At 43.5% G+C, this 20,260-nt stretch overlaps 1 long non-coding RNA gene across 3 annotated transcripts in view; it reads left to right on the top strand.

Moving 5' to 3' along the window:
- Positions 221–20,260, top strand: part of LOC106510333 — a 29,897-nt gene continuing 9,857 nt past the window's right edge. For 2 of the 3 annotated variants that reach the window (XR_002344015.1, XR_002344014.1), the window contains exons 1-2: positions 221–939; positions 18,230–18,384. This is a non-coding gene — a long non-coding RNA (uncharacterized LOC106510333). The remainder of the gene's footprint in view (positions 940–18,229; positions 18,385–20,260) is intronic. The other variant, XR_002344016.1, reaches the window with a different exon arrangement.

The raw sequence follows: 20,260 nt of genomic DNA, 5'->3' as shown, positions 1-20,260 counted from the left end.
TATATCTTGCTACTGTATCTCTTGCTACTCACCTACTGAATTGATCCCAGTGGGTGAGTCTAGGCTAAATGAGAGCTTTTGCAGGTCAGGTGCTGCTTGGAAGGCCCATCCTCCTGGCCAGAGGACAGGATGGCTGGAAAGCACTGCAGCATCTCGGCAGCCCTGCACAGGCAGAGCTCCCAGGCAAGCAAGAGAGGGGGTGTGCCTTTTGCACAGCAGCAGCAGCAGCTGGCTTTTGCAGGAAGGCCCAGGGGAGCAATGCAAATCTCTTTAGAAATATAGTGGGCTGATTCTCTTGAGGGGTGAACTCTGAGAAATCACAGGGAGACACACTGAATCCCCTGAGACTCCCCTTCTGTGTGTACAAAAACCCTGTTGCTGGAAATGGCCTTTCGGAAGCCGACAAGGGGCTGAGTGGATGGCGCCCAGCCAGGCTGAACGGAGGACTCATGCGGCCAGGGACGGAGAAATTTTCCTTTTGCTGCCCATGGGCCTCAGGTACAAAGAGTTGAGTTAATTATGTTTCTTGGCTCGATGGATACCTCCCTCCCCAGCAAAACCTAACCATCTCACCAATGCCTCCTGAGTGGGGTTATTTACGGTTGTGACAAAACACACATGTGCATTTTAAAGTTAACTCATATTTATAAAACTGTGCCAGAATACAGCTCTTATTCCATTGTGAGAGTTCCGTCTTAATCTTGTCAGCCTAAATCAAGGCAAGCTCAAATGACGAGACATTTATTCTGGGATGGTAGAGGAATTGCAATTAAGGAAATACTCATCACAGTAAGCTGCAGGTGAGTCTGTTGAGGGCGTGGGGTGGGCTGTACAGACAGGCAAGGAACACAAAGGGGGAGGCCCAGCCAGAGTGCAAGCAGTAAGGTGACTAGCTTGAGGATGCGGAGGGCGTCTTGGTGGATGTTCACTGGTCAGGAGGTAAGTCTCCATCTTCTGTAAATCAGGCACATACGGGAGAGCAGTATCTCAGTTCTTAAGTTCGGTTCTTCTGAGGGCCTGTTGTGAGAGTCTCCATTTTGTAGCCTCTGGTTCTGAAACTGAAACACCTCTAACTCGATCCCAGCCTAAACCCAGATTGGGACTTGAACCCGAAGTTTCCTTTAATTAAAACCCTCACCTGGTATCTGGACTTATTGAGGCTCAGGTTCTTTGTACCTCAGGGCAGAAGGAATTCAGCAAGAGGCAAAGTGATAGGCAAGAAGTAGATTTATTAAGATAGGCTGCTAGTGGGAGTTCCTATTGTGGCTCAGGGGTAAGGAAACCTACTAGGATCCATGAGGATGTGGGTTTGATCCCTGGCCTGCATCAGTGGGTTAAGGATCCTGCGTTACTGTGAGCTGTGGTGTAGGTCTCAGATGCACCTTGGATCTGGCGTGGCTGTGCTTGGTGCAGGATGGCAGCTGTAGCTCTGATTCGACCCCTAGCCTAGATGCCAAGGGTGCGGCCTTAAAAAAAAAAAAAAAAAAAAAAAAAAAAAGGATGCTTGTGAGAGATACAAGCAGGCAGGTCAGGAGGCTCTTCCCTGAGGATGAGATGGGCAATACTTTTATAATCCAAGGAAAGTGGAGAGGGGGAAATAAACCATCTTCTTCCTGATTCTTTGAGTAGATGTTAGGCTTATATCACACTAGCTCCTCCTTCACCTCAGGAAAGAGAGTATTTGACCCTATGAGGTCAAATTAGGACTGTCATGGTGCTTATTCAAGTCAGCAGAAGGGTGGTAACATATGCTGAAATATGTTAAATCATCTCAGGTTTCTGTATAATGAAGGTCCCCTACTTTGGAATGTCCTCTTTAAATTCCTGTCCTTGGTCTTAAGGATCATTAACTTGCTGAACTTGAATGCAGGCCTCGTTTTATTTTTCACTTAATGACCCGAGGCATATCTTGTGCTTTTATTTAAGGATTTAGAGTTAAGCAAGGCTGCTTCATTCCACGACATTCTGATAGCTTTCTTGAGCGATTTTTTTTTTTTTTTTTTGGTCTTTTTGCCTTTCCTCGGGCCACTCCTGTGGCATAAGGAGGTTCCCAGGCTAGGGGTTCAATCGGAGCCGGAGCCGTAGCTGCCGGCCTACACCAGAGCCATAGCAACGCAGGATCGGAGCTGCGTCTTCGACCTACACTACAGCTCACAGCAACGCCGGATCCTTAACCCACTGAGCAAGGCCAGGGATCGAACCCGCAACCTCTTGGTCCCTAGTTGGATTCGTTAACCACTGAGAAACAACGGGAACTCCCAGCAATTGTTAATTTACAGTGGACTCCCAAAGTCCTAGGAACCCATCTAAGACACAAGGCATGATGCTTGATACTTTCCATGTAACATAATTTAATTTTCCTAACAACTCCATAAAGTGGACACTCTTAACCTCTTTAGAGAAAAGGATGGTGAAAACTAGTAAAGTTGAGTCATTTTCCCAAAGTGTTTTTCCATTTGGCTCTGGTCTGCTTAACTTTAAAGCGATACTCTTCTCATGGTGACACCTCAATATACTGGATGGTTCTGGTGGGAACCAGGGGAAAGGGAGGCACTAGGGGTCAGGTCAGGTCCCGAGGGTGTTAAGAATGGCTGAGCTCGAATTCCCTTTGTGGCTCAATGGTTAATGAACCCAACTAGGATCCATGAGGATTCAGGTTTGATCCCTGGCCTTGCGCAGGAGGTTAAGGATCTGGTATTGCCATGAACTGTGGTGTAGGTCACAGAAGCGGCTTGGATCCTGCGTTGCTGTGACTGTGGTTAGGCTGGTAGCTGTAGTCCCATTTGACCCCTAGCCTGGCAACTTCCATACGCCATGTGTGCGGCCCTGAAAAACGGAAAAAAATAAAAGCACTGAGCTGTGAGGAAGAAATGAAAGTGAAGAAAGTCAAGGTGGGATTCTAGAGAAATGGTCTCCTGCACCCACTGGGGAGTCCTAGATAGAGACTCTGTAGGTGGGAAGAGTCAGAAATAAAGGAGAGAAGAATGACTGAGTTAAGTGATTGAGCAAGTAAAGCAATTCAGAGTCTTAATCTGGAATCAGAATTACTTCTTTGTGGTTCCTGGAGTATATCACCTGGGTAGACACATCTTTCTTTCTTTTTTTTTCCCTCATTTTTTAGTTTTTATTGAAGTATAACTTATTTACAACATTATGATAATTTCTGCTGTACAACAAAGTGACTCAGTTATACATGTGCACATAACCATTCTCTTTCAGATTCTTTTCCCACATAGATTATCACAGAATATTGGGTAGAGTTCCCTATGCTATACAGCAGGTCCCCATTGGCCAGTCATTCCCTATACCTCAGTACAATAGACAATCCCAAGCCCCAAGTCCATCCCTTCCCCTACCACCTGTCCCCTTTGGTAACCACAAATTTTCAAAGTCTGTGAGTCTGTTTCTGTTACGCAAATAAGTTCATTTGTATCTTTTTTTTAGATTCCACGTAAAAGTGAAATCATATGATGTTTTCAACTGTCTGACTTATTTCACTTTGTATGATAATTTCAAGGTCCTTCCATGCTGTTGTAAATGGCATTATTTCATTCATCTTTATGGTTGCGTAATATTCCATTGTATATGTGTACCACATCTTCTTGATCCATCCCTCTATCGATGGAGATTTAAGTTGCTTCCATGTCTTGGCTATTGTAAATTGAGCTGCAATAAACACTGGGGTGCGTGTATTTTTTGAATTATGGTTTTCTCTAGATAACTGTCCAGGTGTGGGGTTGCCAGATCATATGGTAATTCTATTTTTAGTTATTTGAGGAACCTCCATACTGTTTGCCATAGTGGTTGTACCAATTTACATTCCCACCAACAGTGTAAGAGTATTCCTTTTTCTCCAAACTGTCTCCAGCATTTATAATTTGTAGACTTTTTGATGACGGCCATTCTGGCTGGTGTAAGGTGGTACCTCATTGTAGTTTTGATTTGCATTTCTTTAATAATTAGTGATGTTGAGTATCTTTCTATGTGTTTTTTGGCCATCTGTATGTTAGACCATCTTTCAAGGAGCTAAATTAAGTGTAACATGGGCCACCTCCCATAATTTTTATGTATATTTGTCTTTTATATATACTTGTCACCTGGGAAATTAGGCATCTAGGGGGTGTAGGTTAACAAGTACATTTATATTTTGATTTCTTCTTGCCTTCCTGCTCATTCATCCTTCCATTAAGCCTTTAGGGAACACTAAATACATTAGACTGTGGGCAACCAAAAATCAATAAAACGCAATTCCTGTCAAGGCATTAATAGTCCAGGGGGAGAAAAAGACATTTAAACAACAACAACAAAAACAAAAAGGAAGCTCTGAGCACCCACTGGAGGGGGGCCCTAACTCCAAGAGAATAGTATTCCTAGAGGGGTTTAAGGGAAATGTCCCCTGGATTGGAATTTAGGTTATCTAAGAGCAAAACCAGAAGAATCAATGCACAATGGATGAGATTAGCCATCAGGAAAAATTATCCAATATGTTGTCTATGAATGTGTATTTCCTTTGCTTAAACCCTTCAATGGCTCAAACTACTTACCATGGCCTACATTTATTCCTGCTTGCTTTTCCACTTTCATCTCAGAATTCCAGTGATATCAGTAAGCATGCAAAGTTTGAGAGCACGGGATAATACAGGGGAGATTTGGTAGCGATCTTGGCACTTGGGCCAGCTCTTTCGGCTCCAAACTGCCTTCTCCATCAGCTTTGTGGTCCTGGGACCTCGACTTGGCCAACCACCTCTCGGCTTGGCCAGCTGGCTCGCTGCTAAACTCTGCCTACAGGGGGCACTAGAGAGAGGCTGCAAGGCTGCGGGAGGAGGAGTGACTCCCTTCTCCCAGGGCCCTTCTGTTCCAGAGAGCCTCCTTCTCACAAAGCTTCTCCACAGCTGCTGTCGTCTTCTGGCAGGAATCAAATCCAGTTTGCAGTTTCGCCAACACCCTCAGGACCAGCTTCATCTTGCTCCCTCAGAAAGCAGCACCAGCAGAGGTCTGAGGGGTTCAATGTCCCTCCTCTACCTCTCTTAAATTTTAATAATTCCGATCTCTTTCTTTGTGCCCCTGGCCCTGGGGGTGATAGTTTCCTTAGATGGGCGGTTTCCAACCAGGGGTGCGTTTGGCCCTCAGGGGACATTTAGTAATGTCTGGAGAGATATTTTGGTTGTCACAATTCAGAGGATGGAGGAGGGTGGGTTCTACTGATGTCTAATGAAGAAAGTCCAGGGACTCCACTAAACACCCAGCAATGCACAGGACATCCCCACAGCGAAAAATTATTCGGTCCAAAATGTCAACAGTGTGGAACTGGAGAAACTCTGTGTTGTGGTCTTCTTTTTTTAGTTAATTTTATACATAAACAATATATCTTTTTTCCAATGGTTGCACCTGAGGCATATGGAGTTCCTGGGCCCCAGGGATCAATCTGAGCCACAGCTGCAACCTATGGCATAGCTGGGGCAATGCCAGATCTTTTGACTCACTGTGCCAGGCTGGGGATCCAACTCTTGCCTCCACAGTGACCTGAGCAGTTACAGTTCTTAACCACTGCACCACAGCGGGAACTCTGACATAAACAATTCTTTTTTTAGCGTCACACTGGCAGCATGTGGAATTTCCTGGGCTAGGGGTTGAACTGGAGCCGTAGCTGCTGGCCTACACCACAGCCATAGCAATGCCAGATCCAAGCTGCATCTGTGAACTACAATGCATCTTGTGGCAATGCTGGATCCTTAACCCAGTGAGTGAGGCCAGGGATTGAACCCACATCCTCATAGATACTAGTTGGGTTTGTTTCCGCTGAACCACAAGAACTCCCCATAAATAATTTCTTTATATTAAATTCTTTCTGGTCAAATAGCCGTCGTGGTTCTTGACTGAATCTTGACTGATTCAGCTCTCAATAGTGTTGAAAGAAATTGGATGACTAGGGGACAGCTGAAGATATCCATGGTTGAATCTAAAAAATATAATTAACTATGAGTTCAATCTTCCTGTATCATGATATGAATGAAACCTATAATGTCTAAAGCAGATAAATCAAGAGGCAGTAGTATTATTTAGGAAAATATAACTTTTCTCTTGGGGTGGGGCCTGAGAGAAGCAGGGCAGAGGACGGCTGATTTTCATTTTAAGTTCTTCTGTACTATTTCATAATACCCAAGCTCATGTATTATTTTGATTAAAATATTTTAGAAAAGAAATTCCATTACATAAGTTACCACTCAATAAATATTAACTGAAGCCTCAAGCTGGTGGCTGACAGATGAGTTTTGTTTGGCCTTCACTGTATTTTTTTAAATGGCCAATATTGCAAAGATGTAATAATTTACATAAAAGTACACTTTAAAAATTTTCCTGAAAAAGTAAAAATTGGGCAATGACAAGTCTTAATTTGCATCTGGTAACCATCAGCTATGCTTGAGTTGCTGTGCATTTTAGACAAAATCTATGTTTTCCATTTTGCCACAGTCCCCACCACTCCCTCCTTCCTTCCTGAATACTCTTGCCCAAGCCTGCTTTCTTCATTTGGACTGCTGGCTTGCTCCTACAGTCATTGGAGTTTACAAGCCAGATGTACAGTAATAAATACTCTCTAGTGTCTTATATCATGGTGTCATCAACACACAAAGCAACAAAAGGAATTTACCTAAGAGTCACTGGTTCAAGACTGGCATAAACCTGGTGCCACTGATTTTAAATGAAGGAAGAGAAAGTCCCCTCTTGCATTAACTTTTCATAATTTCTGTGCCAGGTTCTGTTCTAAGTGACTTAGTAGTAACCCAGTTAATCCTCAAAACAATCCAATGAAATAGGTAACAGTCTCCATTTTTCCAGATGAAGAAATCAAGACAGAGAGGTTAATAAATGATACGCTATCACACAAGTACCCTCCACCAGTCATCTATTTTTAACCAACATAAAAAAAAAACCCTATGCAGTTTGTTCAGTTGATTCCGGTATTGGCCGAGACCCTTTCTGCTCCAAATATCAGAAAGCCTGCTCAAATCAGCTCTAAAACAAAACATTTAAAATGTAGCTCAGTGGTTTAAGTATCCATGAGGATGCAGTTTCAATCTCTGGCCTTGCTCCGTGGATTAAGGACCCCATGTTGCTGCAAGCTTGCAGATGCGGCTTGGATCTGGAGTTGCTCTGACTGTGGCATATTTCTGTAGCTGCAGATCTGATCCGACCCCAAGCCTGGGAACGTCCACATGCCACAGGTGCAGCCCTAAAAAAAGAAAGAAAGGAAAAAAAAGAATTAATGGGCTCACACCATGAAACCACAGGATGCCAAGATGGGCGCTGACTCCTGGGGGATTGCATCTAGCTAGTTCTCTTGTTCTCCGTCTTCCCTCTCAGATTCTCTTTTTGTGTTGACTTCATTCTTCCATGTTCCTCTTTGTGGTCTTGCAGGCTGGAAAGAAGACCTTGACATAGGTTTAGTGCTCAGGATGTTTATTATGGAGTAGCCTCAGGATTAATCCCTGAGTCCTGCAAGATGCAGGACTGGGGGGAGGGAAAAGTGGAGCTGCAAGGCAGGCCCAATGCCAGCCTGGGCTGACCCCATAAGGAACTATGGAGTCAGAATGGCTCCTCAGGTGTCCATAGTTGGACAGAGATGGCCTGGCTCTCTCATCAACCAGTCTTTGGATGTGGGCTGCCAAGGGCAGGGGTGACACTGGGTGAGGACTCTCTGTAGCTGAGGCAGTACCTGAAGGCTGACAGCCAGAGGCTCTGTGCCAATAATACTTGCAGCAGCTGGGGCAAGTCCTTCATGGAAGGGGGATCGTGGGGGATGCGACTGCCAGCCATTCTAGGTCACATTCTTATAATTTTCCATCTAAGGAAAAAGAGAGATCTTCCCTGAACTGCAGCAAATTCCAGGGAAGGACTCTGATCTGTCTTGAATCATATGCCTACTCACTGGGCCAATGATTTGGCCAGGGGCTAAGAACTATGGTAGACGCACTCTTGGTCATACCCCCCTCGGAAGCAGCAGGCTGTTCCACAGAGGACTGTGGTCGGCAGCCCCACAAGGCCCCAGAGAGTCACGGAAGGGCATTTCCCCCACAGAAGGAAGGGGTGGTGGTTCTATAACCTCAAGAAGAGGGAGGGGAGTTCCCCTCGTGGCTGGAGTTTCCGTCCTCGTGGCTCAGTGGTTAATGAACCTAAGATCCATGAGGGTTCGGTTCGATCCCTGGCCTTGCTCAGTGGGTTAAGGATTGGGTGTTGCAGTGAGCTGTGTTGTAGTTGCAGATGTGGCTTGGATCTGGCATTGCTGTGGCTGTGGTGCAGGGTGGAGGCTGCAGCTCTGATTAGACCCCTAGCCTGGGAACCTCCATATGCCACAGGTGTGGCCCTAAAAAGACAAAAGACAAAAAAAAAAAAAAAAAAAAAAAAGAAGAGGGAGGGAGTGTATTATTCTGACTAAAACAATAGCTCTTAGAAGTTTCCCCTTCACTGTTTCTCGGTCAGCCTTTCAACTTTTTTTTTTTTTTGGTCTTTTTGCTATTTCTTTGGGCTGCTCCCGCGGCATGTGGAGGTTCCCAGGCTAGGGGTTGAATTGGAGCTGTAGCCACCGGCCTACGCCAGAGCCACAGCAACGCGGGATCCAAGCCGTGTCTGCAACCTACACCACAGCTCTCGGCAACGCCAGATCCTTAACCCACTGAGCAAGGGCAGGGACGGAACCCGCAACCTCATGGTTCCTAGTCGATTCGTTAACCACTGAGCCACGACGGAACTTCAGCCTTTCAACTTTGACCTGCATCTCAGTGATACTGGCAGCTGAACCCTTTACATAGCTGGAAACCTGAGAAAGGCACACATGGCTATATACCCAGGGAGGATAAGTCAGCCGGCCCCTCCAAGCCACAAGAATAAAGGAGCAGTGTCATCTGTGAGTTTTTGACCTTGACTGAGCCTTAGGACAAAGCCTTTATGTTACTTCCCAGATTTTCCCAATGTCCCCCTACCACCAGTTGACCAGTGTAACATGATGAGTCAGGAATGTACTAGTCTGTCTTGGCCCTAGAGCTTTAACCCCTCTTGATACATACTCCTCCAAACACCTGCCAGCTCACCAAGGTAAGATGCAAAACCCTACCTTAATTAGTGGGATATTATCCCAGATCCTCTTATTCGCTGCTATACTGCTTCCTCTCCATGCTTTCTCTGTTGCATTCCCCAATTTTGTCTTCACCTTTTGCTTGAGATCTTCCTGTTCTTGACCTTGGTGCTTGCTTTGGATCTTGCTGAATTTTGCCGCCTAGTCAACAGCCCTCTCTTGGATTCATTGCCCATACTGTCTTTGTCAACTCTGTAGTCCCCACTAACTTGACAGCCACTTGACTGCTGGATCCCCCAGGAGTGAGGCACAAGGGCCTCAAAATGATGCTCTCTGTACATCCATAGGGTTTTAATTTTTTGGAAGAAATTCAAATGGAAAATCATACAGTGGATAAAAATGAAAGTCATGCAAGCAGGAAAAAACAGAAATCTGGCAAGAAACTCACAAAGCAATATTTGCCTGATGGGGTTCCCATGGTCCAGGGTCTGACCTTGCAGGTGATCTTGTCACTTGGTTGTAGTTAGGATTATTGACTGATCCTACTGACACTCCACGAGATGGACAACTATAAATAAAAATGACACCTTCATAGAGTTCCCATCATGGCGCAGTGGAAATGAATCCGACTAGGAACCATGAGGTTGTGGGTTCGATCCCTGGCTCCATCAGTGGGTTAAGGATCTGACATTGCCATGAATTGTGATGTAGGTCGAAGACGCGGCTTGGATCTCGCACTGCTCTGGCTCTGGCAAAGGTCGGTGGTTACAGCTCCAATTAGACCCCTAGCCTGGGAAACTCCATATGCCATAGGTGCGGCCCTAAAAAGGACAAAAAGACAAAAAAAAATTTTTTTTTTTTTACAGAGGAAATGTAACTATGAAAGGGACTAGATACTCAATCCTTCTTGCCAGAATATTCTCTCCTTTATGGCAACTTCCAATATTTGCTCATTTTATAAGCTAATAAGGAAAAAGGCAATAAAGTACATAAATTATTTCAGACGTGGGTAGAGAAACACAGGCGACCCTGATGAATAGAACTATTGGCTGGCAGGCAGCGCCACCTTGTGGCAGCTCCAAGTGCCCACTGGTCAGCTGAGTTGAAAAAGCGCACATTCAGGGTGTAAAATGTCTTCGTGCTACCTAAAAATGTGGTTTGTCTGACAGACACCAGAAAGTCAGGGACTGCCTCTCCTTTTTGCATTGTATTCACATTTGTTTCGATCTCTTAGTGCTATCTCTCTGGTCAAGTCTTGCTGGCTTCAGAAGCACTTTGTCTCAGAGCTGACTGCGTACCTCTGAGCAGCTAACGCAATGTATTTGCATCGCCAAATGAATATTTTCAAGTGCTCAGGGGAAATTTACCATCTCCCTTATGTACAGACCACATGGCTTCCTGCTGTTACAAGAGTCCAGGAAGTAGGGCTTTCTTTCTTCCTGGGTCTCTTGAATGATCCATGTGGTTCTGCTCTGCCATCTTCTACCATAATTACCCCTGGGACTGCTAGAGACCAGCTTCTCTCTAGGGGATGTTTCCAGTTCTTGTTTTCCTTGCTTCATTTGGAATAGATGAATTACCTGGCTTAGTCCATTGTGATACCTGCTGCATGTCCTCATGCCCTGAGCTTGGGGATCCAGTTTCTGTTCAGATCTTCGGTGGTAGGTTGAAAACTGAATTGAATCTCTTTGCCTGTGTTTGGCCTTTGATTATCTGTCCTGCGAAGGATGCTGGCTTTGACCTCCTCCCAGTGTCCCTGCTTATTCCTCCCCTGTTCCTTCATCCATCTTCTCTAGACATGCTTTTGGGCCGGTGATCCAAGTAGAAGACTCCAAACCTTTGCTGGGGCAAACTGTACAGTACCCCCCCCACAAAAAAAAATTACCTATCAAGCCCATCTAACCTAGCATCTCTGTACAGATGCAGCCTTATCTCACAGCATGGATGGTTCCCCAGGGCTGTGCTTAGTGTCACAGAGAAGGTCACGTGCATTTTCCCTGTCACAATAAAACAGGACATGAGAGCACCATTCTTGCATGAGTCATTAGCAGATGTAATACACTCAATTTATTCTTTAGTTTAATAACTTTGCTCCATTATTGAATAGCTGATGAACAGGGTAAATGATGAACAGGATCAGTGGAGTATGGTGCATTTCTGGAGAGGAATATTAGGGGAAAATTGTGCTGAGAGTTTTAATGCATTCAAATGCTACATTAACTTATCACTTCTACCCACTGAGTACTTTTGCGTGATCCATTGAACTTATTTCCCATAAACGTATTCTCCAGTGTGAGACATGCTGATAGGGGTTCTCCTGTATTACTTGGCTTCTCTAGCTTATATTTTGTCACTTCCCACCTCAAGTGCTCCAGCCATTGTAAATGCCATTTACTGTCTCAAATATGCCCATGATCTTTCTTTTTTTTTTTTCTTTTTGTCTTTTCAGGGCCTCACTTGCAGCATATGGAGGTTCCCAGGCTAGGGGTCTAATTGAAGCTGTAGCCACCAGCCTACGCCAGAACCATGGCAATGCCAGATCCTTAACCCACTGCGCGAGGCCAGGGATCAAACCCACAACCTCATGGTTCCTAGTCAGATTCATTTCTGCTGTGCCATGATGGGAACTCCCCATCTCTAACTGTTGGTCTGGTAGTTTCTACCCATCAGTTACATTTTTTTCCAACAATGTAGGAAAATATCCCTATACCTCATATCCAGGTAAGGGTGCCCACCTTATGTGTTTTTCCAGTCAGAACTTCCTGGGATTCTCACCTCTGAGTGTGCTCAAACCTCACTGGAAACCCAGCACCTTATGTAACTGAGGAGATTGGTCCCATGCCTACTGTAGCAGGCAACACTCTTGTGTGGCACATGTAAAAAAAATTAAATAGCTGTCCTCTTTAGCAGACTTCTCTCTGTTGAGCATTTTTACAGTCTGCATTTGCAATAGTACTCAAGGCAATAGACATTCTGAAACTGAAACTTTATTTTATTTTTTTGCCTTTTAGGGCCGCACACAAGGCATATGGAAGTTCCCAGGCTAGGGGTTGAATCAGAGCTATAGCTGCCAGGCTACACCACAGCCACAGCAATGCAGGATTCAAGGCATATCTGCGACCTACACCACAGCTCATGGCAATGCCAGATCTCGGACCCACTGAGCAAGGCCAGGGATTGAACCTGCTTCCTCATGGATACTAGTTGAATTTGTTTCCGCTGCACCACGATGGAAACTCCTGAAACGGAATCTTTAGAGTATAGTGATAGTTACAGTGAATGAGTGATTTTTTTTCTAGTTTCTAAAATTTAAAAATATTAGTATTGTTCCCAAGAATGGGTGAAGTTCTGAAACCAAAGGCACACTTGGGGAAATCCTTACAACAAAATGAAAAATAAAAATCTTTGCCAAATTTTTCAGAACTTTGACTTGCTTAGACATTAGTGGGAATGAATGAGAGTAAATGTACCTAAACATCACCATTTTTACTAAGAGGATAGTTATTTCTTTACAAAAATTCTGTGAATTATATGCCATAGATACACAGCTGTGCAGTAAAAGTGTAACGAAGTGAATGGGGGAGGAAGGAATACATTGGAGGTTCCAACTGCATTTTTAGTGGGTGTTTTCCTCAGTGTTAGGGGTTTTTTTTTTTTTTTTTTTTTTCTCAGTATTATTGAGATGTACCTGTCTCATAACACTGTATAGGTTAAGGTGTACTAAATAATGGTTTGATTTAAGTATATATTGTGAAATGACCATCACAGTTTAGTTAACATCTATCACCTCTCATAGTTACAGATGTTTTTCTTATGATGAGAACTTTAAAAGAAAGTGAAGTATAGTTTATTTTCAATGATAATGAGAACTTTAAGATCTATTTTCTTTCTTTTTTTTTTTTTTTTTGTCTTTTTGCCTTTTCTAAGCCAATCCCATGGCATATGGAGGTTCCCAGGCTAGGTGTCCAATCGGAGCTGTAGCCACCAGCCTATGCCAGAGCCACAGCAACGCGGGATCTGAGCCGTGGTCTGCAACCTACACCACAGCTCACAGCAACGCCGGATCGTCAACCCACTGAGCAAGGGCAGGGACCAAACCCGCAACCTCATGGTTCCTAGTCGGATTCGTTAGCCACTGTGCCACAACGGGAACTCCAAGATCCATTTTCTTAACAATTTCAAGTACTGTGTTGTTAACAATTGTCAGTATGCTGTATATCACATCCTCAGGACTAATTCATCTTATAACTGAAGGTCATACCTTTTAACCCTTTCACCCATTTCCCCTTTTTCTATGCAGTGTTTTATTTCTTAAGTGCTATAATGGATGAACAAGTCTTTATTATGCTATTTTTTATTTTTATGACCACACCTGCAGCAGACGGAAGTTCCCAGGCCAGGGGTTGAATTGGAGCTGCAGCTGCCGCCTTCATCACAGCCCTGGCAACATGGGGTCTGAGCATGTCTGTGACTCACACTACACCTTGTGGCCACACTGGATCCTTAACCCACTGAGCGAGGACAGGGATCAAACCCCCAGCCTCACAGAGACAACATGGGGTCCTTAACCTGCTGAACCACAACAGGGACCAACTATATTATTGTTATTTTATTATATTATGAAATTATCAATAATTATGTTATTAAATTATTGATTATATTATTTAAAAAATTAAAGTTCATTTTTCCTTATGCCTCACTGAATACGTTGAAAGTCGTATCCGGTTAACAGTCTCCCCAGGAAGTGTCTTCCCCTTGCCATGCCCACGGCATTTTGGTATGGATTACACTGGACCAGATTTTGACTGAGACGTGTGCTTCTCTGCCTCTGCCAGTGGACCATGAACTCTCAAGGGCAGGGGTGGTTGATGTCCTGAGTGCCATGTCACACAGAATTGGTGCCCAGTAAATCTATGGGATGGGCAGGTGGCTCGGTAGATGAGGGTAGGCTGAAGTCCTATAAACAGCCAGCCAAGCAGGGCCAAAATTCCAGCCCATAGGTTCCTGCCACTGACTTCCTCTCTCATCCCCCTTCCTGCTAGAAAATTCTCAAGGGGCTGTTTAAGTAACAGGTTGCATGGATAACATGCACACATGGCAAAGCCTCATCCGTAGCTATAATTCCCTACGAAAGAGCTCCCCTGGGGTGGGGGTGGGGATTTCGGGTCTCTCTCTGGGTGACTTTGGTGAGGGGTACTCGAGGGTTTTTCATTACCTACCACGTACTCTGTATGATGCTAGACACTTTCACATAGAATATGCTCATTCAGTTCTCACAACCACACTGTATTACCAGCCCCCTGTGCAAAGATGAGCAAACAGGGCTGCAGAGAGATGATGGACTTTGCCCAGGTTACATCCAGTAGGAAGTGGAGCCCAGGCTTACCCTCAGGTCTGCCTGGCACCAAAGCCCAAGTGTGTTCCTTTCACCACGTACTCCGGGCTGTTGGAGACACGGAATGCTCTGACCTGAAAGGAAACTTAGAGGTTCTCCATGGAATCCACTTTTTGCCATTAGGATAATTTTCTTTCTGTTTTTTTTTTTTTTTTTTTTTTTTTTTTAAATGAGAGCTTTGGAGCATTTCTCTTGCCAAATAGGATTTTGCAAATCACGGTTTTGGCCAAGACAAACAAAGGATGCTCAATTATCCCTTAAGTCTGTAACTGATTGAGCAACTCTTAAAATTAGCCAGGAACCTTTGGGGCCATATTGGATGAGTGAGGCATGCCTTGCCTTTCTACACATCTGGGGCGTGAATTCTCGCTTAGGTTCACCTAGCACAGGGATTACTTTCATTCATCTCCAAAGGTCCCCCACTGGGCTGCTTCACCACTGCTTCTGCTGCCAGCTCAACTCATTTACTTATTAACCAACATTTATTGCACACTTGCTACTTTCCAGGGTCAGGGCTTAGGAATTTTACCTGAATCATCTCACTTAATTCTCCTGGTTAACCCTATTTATCATTAGGAAAAACATGACTTGCTCACAAAGACGATGATCAGTGGATCTGGATTGGGATCCAGATGGCCATGAATCCAGAACCAACGTTTTTATCAGTTTATGAGCTTGACCCATAGGCAACAACACAGTCCTGATGTTATGACATCGATGCATTGCTCTCTGAACAGCTTGCATTACTGCCTCCTGCTGGTCAGCATTACCCAGTGGTCTGAGTCACCCGTGGCAGGTTGACTTTTCTTTCTGCTCTTTCAGGAAGAGAGCTATGATTTGGGGAACTATCAGGCACATCTCCAAAATCACAAATCCCTTTCATAAGGAGAAAGGATTTCCTTTGTCTGGATTTTCAAAGACGCTTTCCATAGAAAGACCCCTTTTGTTGAGAAAATGCAGAGAATTCTGTTTTCAACATGGGCACTTGAAAAAAGAGAATGCAAATCCTTTAATGTTAGTGGCTGTTTCCAGATGGCTCTATAATGTAAGCAGAATGGTCGACGTTGAAGCTATTTTTTCGAAGATTTTTGTGAACAGGATTCATTCGGTGAGATTTATACCATGTCTAGAACTTTGCCACCACACGCTGTTTATTTGTTTTTCAATTAAGAAGATTTATTTCTTAGGTAACACAGATATAAACAGACAGTAGGAAACCCCTGAAGGACTGAAACTGGAGAAGGAGTGGTGTAATGGAAACAGCTGTAGGAGAAATTTCTTAAAGCTCTGGTTATGATCACCTCCTTTTGGGAGATGAGGAAAAGAAAGCAGATGTCGGCTTGTGGGATATATTACAGAAAATTGTTTATGATTATGTCATCCTGAGCAGAAAGAGAAGGGAAAGAGATACTCAATGTTTAGTTTGGAATGTAGGATCAATTAGGGATAATTTGGCATTGCTGAGCCGGACCTAGCCATATGGACAATTGAGCCAATACCAATTAGGGGAGGGGGATTAGTGAAAAACTGGCCCCGCTCATGCGGACAGGAGAGAGAGAGAGAGAGAGAGAGAGAGAGAGAGAGAGAGAGAAGTGTGTGTGTGTGTGTGTTGAGCCTTAAACTTGTGGAAGCAGGTTTTTTGTTTTGTTTTGTTTTGTTTTTTGTCGTGGCATCTATCAATTTCTGACTTGACCCTTTACAACTTCTGACATAGAAAAAGCAACTGTGCAAATTGACAGAACACTGTAAACCAGCTATAATAGAAAAAATAAAAATCATTTTCTCCCTTTTATTTTTTGTCTTTTTAGGGTTGCACGGGTGGCACATGGAGGTTCCCAGGCTAAGGGGTCTAATCCAAGCTGTGGCCGCTGGCCTACACCACAGCCAAGCAGGCCAGATCTGGCTGCATCTGTGACCTACACCACAGCTCATGGCAATGCCAGAGCGAGGCCAGGGATCGAACCTGCAACCTCATGGTTCCTAGTCGGATTCATTTTCACTGCACCACAATGGGAAATCCATAAAAACCATTAAAAAAAAAAAAAAAAGAAAAGAAAAAGCAACTGTGAATTAGTGTTCAGTATCAGTCCTGGCTGGTCTAAGAGGGTCACTAATAGCACATCTGTCCTGAGGAAAATACCCAGCCTGTGAGGGTATCTTTGCAGCCAAAGGTCATGGAATGTGTGTGTGTGTGTTGGAGGGTGAGGGGTGGAGCAGAGAGAATAGGGCATCGTGCCAAAGACTTCCTATTACATTGATTTTAACCTGTCATTTTTCCCTTTTTAAACAGTCTGTTGCTCTTGATTACATTTTGCGATATGAGTGGGCTGAGAATTTTTTGATATCTATTTCCTTCTTCAGAAATATCTCCAGAGGTGCCATCTGCAGTATAGTACTAGGTAAATTAGAAGACAGCAGACTTTCTACCTCTGCCACTAACTAGCTGTGTGACCTTGAGCAAGTCACTTAAACTCTCTGGGCTTCAGATGTGTTGTCAGTGAAATGAATGGATTGATAAGAGGATGATTTCCAAGGTCCTTGTCAATGCTGAATTAACAAAAATATTTTATTGAAGTATAGTTGATCTACAGTGTTATATTAATTCCTGCTGTATGGCAAAGCGATTCAGTTATGCACATGTATGCATTCTTTTTCATATTCTTTTCCCTGATGGTTTATCACAGAGTATTGAATGTAGTTCCCTGTGTGTACAATCGTTTATCCATTAGAATGCTGAAATTTACAAGGCCATTGTTCCTACAAAATTCATTCGAGGTTTTCTATGTCTGTACATATGTCATATTTCAATGGCCATAAATAAACTCGGGAAAGAATGGAAATTCAATTGTAGTGGAAAATATGTGTCTACAATGGATAGTTTCTGTTTTGGAAAAACACCAGTTCATTTCACCTTGCCTAGCCAGTGAAGAAGTTTCTACAGTCTCTAAGCTGAGCCTTGATGAATAGATCCTGAACTCCTTAAAAGAAACATCTGTGAAGAACTCCTGGGGATTTGAAACATTTTTGGAAAATTCTTTTTTTTTTTTTTAAGGACATTGTTTTAATTATTCTATTCTATTCTATCCTATCCCATCCTATGCTATGGCTGCACCCATGGCATGTGGAAGTTCCTAGGCCAGGGACTAAATCTGAGTTACAGTTGTGGCAACCCAGAATACTTAAACCCACTGCTCTGGGCCTGGGTTTCGAACCTGTGCCTCTGAAGCAAACTGAGCTGCTGCAGTCAGATTCTTAACACACTGTGCCACAGCAGGAACTCCATTTTTGGAAGATTCTTAAAGTTATTCATTAGCACTTTAAATATAGCATTTATTAAATAGTCTCAGAGACTTGGATAATCATTTAATTCTTAACACATTTTAAGGAAATATACTGAATGGAACCTAAATCTTTATGTAATCATTTATTGCACGTCATTGTAACTTCTCTGTTTTTATTTATTTTTAAAATAAAAAACTGGGGGCTGAGCCCACAGCAGGCAGAAGTTCCTGGGCCAGGGATCAAACCTGTGCCATAGCAGCGACCCAAGCCACAGCAGTGACAATACTGGATCCTTAACCTGCTGAGCCACTAGGGAACTCCTAACTTCTCTGTTTTTAAATCTGCTTTGCTACTAAATTGTAAGCCCCTTGCTGGTAGAAATCATATTTATCTCTTTATTCCCTGCTGCTGAGTATAGTATTCTGACTTATGAGTTTGTCTTTTGCATAAAAGATAATTAATTCATCATCTTCCATCCATAGTTACAATTCAGACTTGGCTCATACCTTCCTCATGCATTGTGTTACGAAGAGAAGAGTCATCTGGGATTCACAAGGTTCACCCAAAAGACTTTCAGGCTCATCCTCCCTCCCTGTTCTCACACCTCGTGGCGATGGAATGGATGTATTTTTAAAAGGTATCCAGATGATTATAATGTATTTATTTCCCATCTTTCCGAGGGAAAAAGAAACAAGCACTCAAAAGTCACATATTTCGCAGCCATTCTTCTGTGGGCTCTGGCCTGTGCAGTTCCTAGGGTTACATAAGAGATACAAGGCATCACAGTGAGCTGCGGTGGAGTGGAGATGGATTTTTTTTTTCCCCACTGTGCAAACCTGCATGGGAGCAAAGAGAGGAAAAATCACATGCCCTTCTCTCGGTGCCTGCCTGCCTTCTCACCAGGAAGGAAACCATACACACCCCAGCTGAAATCTCATGCACCAGGAATAAGCATGTTTTTAAGGCTACTTTTTTGTTGTTTTTTAATTTAGTATTTATTTATTTTTTCTTTAGGGCCGCACTCGCCGCATATGGAGGTTCCCAGGCTAGGGGTCAAACTGGAGCAGCAGCTAGCTGCTGGCTTACATCACAGCCACAGCAACGCCAGATCCGAGCTGCGTCTGTGAGTTACACCACATTTCGTGGCAAGCCACATCCTTAACCCACTGAACGGGACCAGGGATCAAACCTGTGTCCTCACGGATGCTAGTCAGATTTGTTTCCGCTGAGCCACGACGGGAATTCTTAAGGCTGTTTTGTTGATGTGGCTGACACAGACACATTAAGAAGCAAAGGGGGAATAGAGAACTACTTCCTATCAAAATAAATCCTCCCAATCAAGCATCAAATGAATATGGAACTGTTCACAAAGGAGAGAATGTCACATCTTTGGAAATAGTGAACCAAAGCAATGAAACTGCATCAAGTAGAAACATTTGGATAGAGTGTTAATTGGAAACATCCCGGGGTATCCACAAACTGTATCGAAGTTTGAGATCTTCAGCTCAAACGCCCCCTCCTTGGAGGTCCTTCCCTGACACCTTGAGCAAAAGCAGCCTCCTGGTTCTCAGTCCTCTGTTTCCTGTCACTCTCTCTCATCACATTGTGCTGTTTTATTTTTATTTTTTTGCACAGCACATATCGTCTGAAATTTTCTTGCTTATTTGTTTTCTGTTGAATGTCCTTAAGTGTGAGCATCCTCTCTGTCTTCTTTCCCACTGTGCCCTTGGCAGGAGTAGGTTCTCAATAAATATTTGTTGACTCGATGACAGGATGCATATCATGCATAGCTCATGGGAGACAGTTCCTTCAAATTATTTTCCAAGATGGAAAAAATTGTCAAAAAAAAAAAATCACTGTTCAAGATTTGCCTCAAAAGAATGCTTGGCAAGTCGCCATAGCAGAGTGGTTACCAGCACAGAACAGAGTCAGAAGACATGGATGTGTCTCCCATAGAACCTGGAAAAGCACCCACGAAAAATCTGTTGAGTGAAAGTTTCAGGATTTAGTTCAAGTTTGTGCTCACAGCATTAAGCACATGATTTATTTTGAAACACTCATGCAGTGGGGCCCAGATGTAGCAGAAGAATGAGATATGAGATTCTTTTAACAATAAGTTCCATGCTTCTAGAATGCCTATACTTACTAACCTCAAAAAATATAGTCTCCCATGAGAACATCAAGCTATTACAAGTTTTTAAAATCAAACATGGCACATGATTTGTCCTGTTGGCTGCTTTTTGCAACAGCACGGAAGGTGGAGCCAAAGATACTAGTTCTGATTCAAACTGCCACTTACTAGTATGAGTAAGTCACTTAATCCCTGTGAGACTCACTTTCTTTATCTCTTCAAAATTAGAAAGGCAACAATACTGACTAGTATATCTTGCCCTTCCCAGGGTGGCTGTTACACTTTAGGGGTATGACCTATGTGAAAGGGCTTAGTATTAGTGCTAAACATTAAGGGTTGTAAGGATATTAGTTTTTTTTTTTTTTTTTTACATTGATGATGG

The sequence above is a fragment of the Sus scrofa genome, chromosome 5 (genome assembly GCF_000003025.6).
Source record: "Sus scrofa isolate TJ Tabasco breed Duroc chromosome 5, Sscrofa11.1, whole genome shotgun sequence".
In the NCBI taxonomy this organism is placed as follows: domain Eukaryota; kingdom Metazoa; phylum Chordata; class Mammalia; order Artiodactyla; family Suidae; genus Sus; species Sus scrofa.
Note: the sequence above shows the minus strand (reverse complement) of the source record. Positions and strands in the feature narration are given on the sequence as shown.